This window comes from Ailuropoda melanoleuca, chromosome 14 (assembly GCF_002007445.2).
Source record: "Ailuropoda melanoleuca isolate Jingjing chromosome 14, ASM200744v2, whole genome shotgun sequence".
Lineage (NCBI taxonomy): Eukaryota > Metazoa > Chordata > Mammalia > Carnivora > Ursidae > Ailuropoda > Ailuropoda melanoleuca.
Window position 1 is genome coordinate 40,717,129 of NC_048231.1, and position 6,048 is coordinate 40,723,176.

Below are 6,048 nucleotides of genomic sequence, written 5' to 3' on the forward strand. Positions count from 1 at the left end.
CCTCGAGGGTCCTGGGGAGAGGGGGCCTCAGGGCGTTGGAGGGACACGTCTTCAGGACAGCGGGGGACCTGCCCTCTGCCCGCTGGTTCTGTACGGCCCAGACTTGCAGGTGAGCGGGGCCAGAGCAGTGACGGACAGACGGCAGGACATGCTTTCTGCAGGGCTGGGATTCAAACCCCATTCCCTCTCTGACCCCCTTCCTGAGCTGCTCCGTCTGAGTCACCCAGCTCTTGGGGTCCCCAGGCCAAGGTGGGGATCCAGAGACCAGGGCCGGGCACCGGAAACAGCATTTTCTGGGGGGCTCCTGGGCCCTTCCTAGGGGTTAGGTTAGCTGGGGAAATTGAGGCAGGTGCTGGAGTGGCCCCTGGGAGATCCTCATCTCCTCCTTCAGCCCCGCCTGCCTTTCTAGGAGACAGGTGACTAGACACACTGGACGCATCAGCCCAGTACCCCGGGGCTGGCAGGAGCCCCCAGTGGGGCCCGTCCCCCCGCTTCCTGCAGGCCTTGGGCGGCTCCACCCGCTGCTCAAACTGTGGTCCTGAGCCACCCTGGCTGCCGCCCCCACCCCATCTGGGTGACCCCCAGACCCGGTGCAGGCAACATGGCCCCTCCCCGCCAGTGGAGCCCTTCCTAGTGAAGTCTGGGATGCCCTCAAGCATGGGGGCCGCTCCATCCTGCATATCACATTGTGTGGTCTCTGCCTGCACTCCCGGCCTCCATGGGGCCTCGAGAGGTGGGGTGGGCTCTGAGTCATTGCTGCACCCCCACATCGGGTGCAGGGCTGGGCCTCAGTGCGGCCTCGGGGGACACTCGTTGGAGGAAAGGATGAATGAATGAGCAAGTAAGTGAAGTTTCTCGTCAAGGGGGAGGTCCAGCTGGGGCAGAGGCGGATCCGAGACCGCTCGGCATCTGACAGTTGGTGAGGTGCCTCCTTGGACCCTCCTGCCGTCCTCTGCACCGAGCCCCCCCTCCCCCGCCTTGCTGCTCCCTGCTGCCCATGACATTGGGCCCCCATCCCTGGGACCGGGGTCAGAGGTCAGCCAGGGGCATCGGAGGCCCAGACCACCCCCGGGCTCTCCCTTTCTCTTCCGAGGCCAGGTTTGGTCCTGGCAGGAGCCCAGCCCTACACCATCACCGCCGAGCCTGCTTCTCTGCGGCTGAATCTGGGAGGCGTGGAGGGTCCAGGTGGGTGCGGTGGTTCTGTGGGATGGGGAGATAGAGCGTTTCGGGACCTGATACCCGAGGAGAGGGGCTGAGAAACCCGTGAGCCTGGTCCAGCTGGCTGTGACCCATGGTCTGACCTTGCTACGTGGAAGTGCTGGCCCGGCCTGGGGACCCCCAGCGTCCTGAGGGAACAGGGCGGTTCTGGGGTCTGGGGGGGTCACCCAGGAGGCTGGGGAAGGCCTGCCTGTGAGCCAAGGCCACGGTGTCCGGACCATCTTGCCAGAGCTGTCGTGGGGGTTGGGTGGCCCTTGGGGATGCCGAGTGGGTCCCTTCCTCCTGCAGAGAACACCCCTTGCTCCTTCTCCCACCCCTCCATCCCTGGAGGAGCCCTTTCTGCCCTTGCCCTTCTCTGACTTCCCACCTCAGCCCCTGCCCCGGCTGGGGTCTCCAAAGCCAGCCCACACTGGGGATGGCTGACCTTTGGGGCCAGCCGGTGGGGCCTGTTTCCCACAGTCCAGGGGAAGGTCTGGAGGGCGGTGGCTGCTCTTCATGGTGGGAACCCCCTGTCCTGGGGGCAGCCTGGGATCCAGGGGCCGCCTTTCATCTGGGACATCAAAGCCCTCAGCCCTGTCATTACAGGCTGGGAACCCAGCTGGGGAGTGCCCATTTTATGGATGGGAAAGCTGCTGCAGCCTGGGACCCAGCTCTTTGACCGAAGCCAAGGCAGCCCCCTCATCATGTCCCCTGTCAAGGGTCTGTAGGCTTCTGGAGCATTGGAGTCCCAACGTGGGTGGGCCTGCCTCCAGCTCCCACTCTTGTGTTCTCTCTTCTTGGGGCGGGGTGCAGAATTCTCAGGGTCGGGGAGAGGGGGTTTTCTGTGGGGCCAGGGTCAGCCAACTCTGGAGATGGTCACGCTGGCCAGGTGAGGTCGAGGCGCCTGCCTGGGCTATCTGGGGACAAGGACGGGAGTGGCCCAGGCAGCATCTCTCACGGCCTCCAAGGCCGGCCTGGCGCCTGGCCAGGCTGCTCCCCTGGGTGAGATGCCCTCCTGACTCACTCTGCGAGTCCAGGCCTGCTCTGAGCGCCCTGCCCACCCCAGCCCTGGGCCCTGGGAGGCCACCTAGGAAGGTGGAGCCAGGTGGGGGTCAGGCAGGACTGGATGACCGGGGCTGGGGGCTTGGGGACCAGGGGTGGCTGGGAGCAGTGCAGAGCCAAGGTGCGGGGCAGGGGCTAGGGCAGGAGCTGTGTGTCTGGCCTGCAGCCCCCAGGCAGTGCCTCTCCCAGGGTCCAGAGCCTTCCCCCTCCTTCCTGGGCCTTACTCTGGGTGAAGGGGCACGATGACCTCCCTGCCCGGGGGTTTCAGGAGTGAGTGTTTGGCTCTCGGCACCCCCTCTTCTGATCTGCGGCAGTGGAGGCGGGGAGTGTGAGGTTGGCTAGTGGGCGAGAGCGGGAGTGATGGTCGCGGGGTGGGGTCATTATAGTGGCAGCAGGGATATTGGGGATGGTGGTGGCAGGGATGGGTGAGCCTGGTACCTTCTGGAGCTCAGAGCAGCATGGTTTCTGTCTGCCTCGGCCCTTCTGTGCCCGTGGGGCTGTTTCCTGGCTCCTGGCCCCCGTGAAGCCCTGTCCTCCTGACCTATGACCCCCAGGGAAATGGGGGTGATGTCACACCAGCACCCTCCGTGGGCTCCCCCTGGGGCCTAGCCTAGAAGCCTGGTGGGGGTGGCCTGAGGTGATGGGTCCTAAATCAATAACAGGGTCACACCCAGTGACCGGCCTGTGCCCCTGCCTGTCAGGGCACTGGGTGCTTTGCTGAGGTCTGGGGCAGAGAAGCAGCCCAAGGCAGGGGCGCCTCAGTCTCCTCCTCGGCCTTGGAGAGTGTGTTCATGGCGGGGCATCTCTCCGCCCCTGGGTCTCCCCCCGTGCTAACCCCTGCCCTCCTCTAGCTGCACTGTGCCGTCTGGGGGTGCACGAGCCATCTGGGAGTGCACGAACTGTCTGGGGGTGCACGAGCTGTCTGGGGGTGCACCGTCCCAGGGAGTCTGAGCACCCCCCATGGGGCCTCCCTGCAGCCCTGGGTGGGGCAGGGCTTGTCTCAGGGCTGGAGACCCCCGTTGGCTCCACTCTGGGGACAGGAGCTGGGGGAACGGAGCACCCCCTGCCCCTCCCCAACAGGGTGCCCAAGGGTCCAAGGGGGCTGGGACTTGGCCCTGGAGTCTGCTGCTGCAAACAGGAAGCGCAGAGGGTGACTTCTCCCTCCTGATAATGTGTTTACTGAGGCGGGATCCAGGCCCCATTTCCACACAGGAAGCCTGGGAGGCTGGGAGGGGGCCGGGAAGGAATTCCCTGGGCCAGCCAAGAACCTGGCTTCCTGTGGGCTAGGTCTGCAGTGTGCGTGTGTGTGTGTGTGTGTGTGTGTGTGTGTGTGTGTGTGTGTGTTGGGGGCGTGCACCAAGAGCCCGGAGAGGAGCCTCCCCACCCACCCACCCACAACTCAGGCTGGGGGCACGGCGCCTCCCCCTCCCAAGTCCAGCGTGGCCTGGCACCGGGGGCAGGTGGGAGCACAAGGGCATTTGAGGTCTTGGGGGAAGGGCCTTTTGGGAGGGGTGGGAGCAAAGGGCGAGGCCTCCTGCTGTGGGTCTGCACCTGGAGCAGGTCCTATGGGCCCTCCCTCCCTGCCACGGTCCTGCCCCAGGGTTACCAGGCTCCAGGCCCAGCTGTAGCCTGGGGCATCATGCCCTGACCTGGTCACCACATCCCAGATTACAAACCACACATGCCCCTCAGGCTTCTAAACAAGTGTCCACTTCTTAGCCAGTCCCGGAAGCCTTTCAAGAATGTTCCCCTGCCTCCTTCCTCGCCCCTCCTCCGCTTTCTTTCTTCTCCCCTTTCCTTCTCCCTTCCCATTCCTCCTCTCTTCCCTCCTCTCTCCTCCCCTCCCTTCCCCTTCTGCTTTCCCATTCCCCCCCTTCCTTTCCCCCTCCCCTCCTCTCCCTCTTCTCCCCCTTCTCTTCCCTTCCCTTCTCCCATCCTCTCCCTCCCCTCCTCCCCTCCCTCATTTCTTCCCTCCCCTTCCCCTCTTCTGTCCTCCCAGCTCTCTCCTTCTCTTCCACCTGGTGAAATGGGCCCACAGAGACAAGTACAGAGCTTCACATGCCCCCACTACCCAGCCCCATCAAACCTTAGCCTTTTGCTTGTATGTGTTTTAGAATCACCTCTTTAAAATAAATGTTACCTTAGATTTACGGACGAATCCGGAGGGCAGCATGGAGCTCCCTGCCCCCCCCATCTCCCTAATGCGAACACCTTGTGGACTGCGGTGTACCCCATATGGATACATTGTCAGCAACTAAAGCCAATCTTTACACAGATTTCGCCTCATGTCCCTCTGGTCCAGGTCCCGGAACAGCGCACTGCAGGGCACCTCCCCGGGGTATGTGGAACCCGCCACAAGAGGCTGGCTCTTCTCTCTTCATCCCCCCCTCGATGCCTTCCCTGAGTGGGGATACTGATTTCAGACTTTGGCTTAAAATCCAGCACTAGTCACGTTGTTACGGAATCACTCCAGCTCGGGCCACTGGGAACGCCTGCCGCTGGCCAGCGCCCCTGTTCAGGGCCCTTGAGGATCGCAGGGAGGACCCCGTGCCCTCCAGTGGAGTGCAATGTGGAACGGGGTCCTACTGCCTGGCCTGCGGCGCACAGGGCCCCTGCCTGGCCTGGTCTCTCTGCTGACTCCTCACCGGGTTCCAACCGCTGGCATCTGAGCCCGTAGGCCCTGGCCCTCTGATCTGATGGCTGTGAGGCCCTGGCGGTGGGGGCTGTGGTCTTGGAGCGCGCAGGTGGAGGGGAGCACAGCCGGCCTGGGCTCTTCCCCGGGGTTCCCTGAGGGTGCCCGGGAGGCAGGGAGGCAGCCCGACAGCCCGGGGCTGTGAGCAGAAGCCCCTCTTCTCACCTCTGAGCAGCCCTGGAGAACTGGGAGTCTGCAGGGGTGATGGGACCCTTGGGGGCTGCCTGGGGCTGGGTTGGGCCCTTCCATGGCCATGGCTGGGTGGCCAGGCTCCAGTGCCCCTGAAGAAGGGGTGTGTGGGAGGCGGCCCGCTGGCTGGTTGGTGCAGGGCTGTGTAGGTGCAGGGCTGTGGCCACAGTGCCCAGTGTAGCTGCCGGCCCAGGTGGGCCCTGGGGCTGGAGAACAGGCAGCGACGTCCCAGAGAACGCGCAGGGCGGCTCCAGGTGAGGTCACCCCATACCTGCCTTTACGCTGTCATCACTCGGGAAATATGAGGTCAGCTGGGACATGCCACCTGCCCCAGGGCAGCCAGGCGCCCTGCTTCAGTCAGCTGGGCTGCTCTGCTCCCCCCCAATCCCTAGGCACAGCTGTTCGGGACACCATGGTCTAGCTTAATAAAATGGCTTCACCTGTCCCCTGAAGAAGACACATGTGCCCCACAGAGAGAAAGCTCCCAAGTTGGGGGCCTTTGGAGGGAGCCCCACACAGCATGGCAGGGGCCAGGGTCTCGGGTAAGTTTGTTATGGGCTGGACCCTTGGGCATGGGGCCCAGAACGGCTACTGCGCTGTGAGTCCTGGGCAGATCCCCCCCCCCAATGCCTTGATTTCCCCTCCTGTCGAAGGAGGTGCTGCCCGGCTGTGTGTGAGTCTGCCCCAGACATCGAACGCAGGTCTCCACGGTTTGTAATAAATCTCTCCTGTTTCTCCAGCAGCAACGACATCGGGCCGTATTTCTTGCCGCCCTCGGCGTCCGTCCGGGAAGCTGATCCGCCTGGCGGAGCGGAGATGTTCTAAGCGCAGTGCCCAGCCCTGATTTGTGGGCCTGTCTCTGCTGGTGCAGGGCGCGCCGGCGTCTTTATGAGATGGGATGAGCCTCA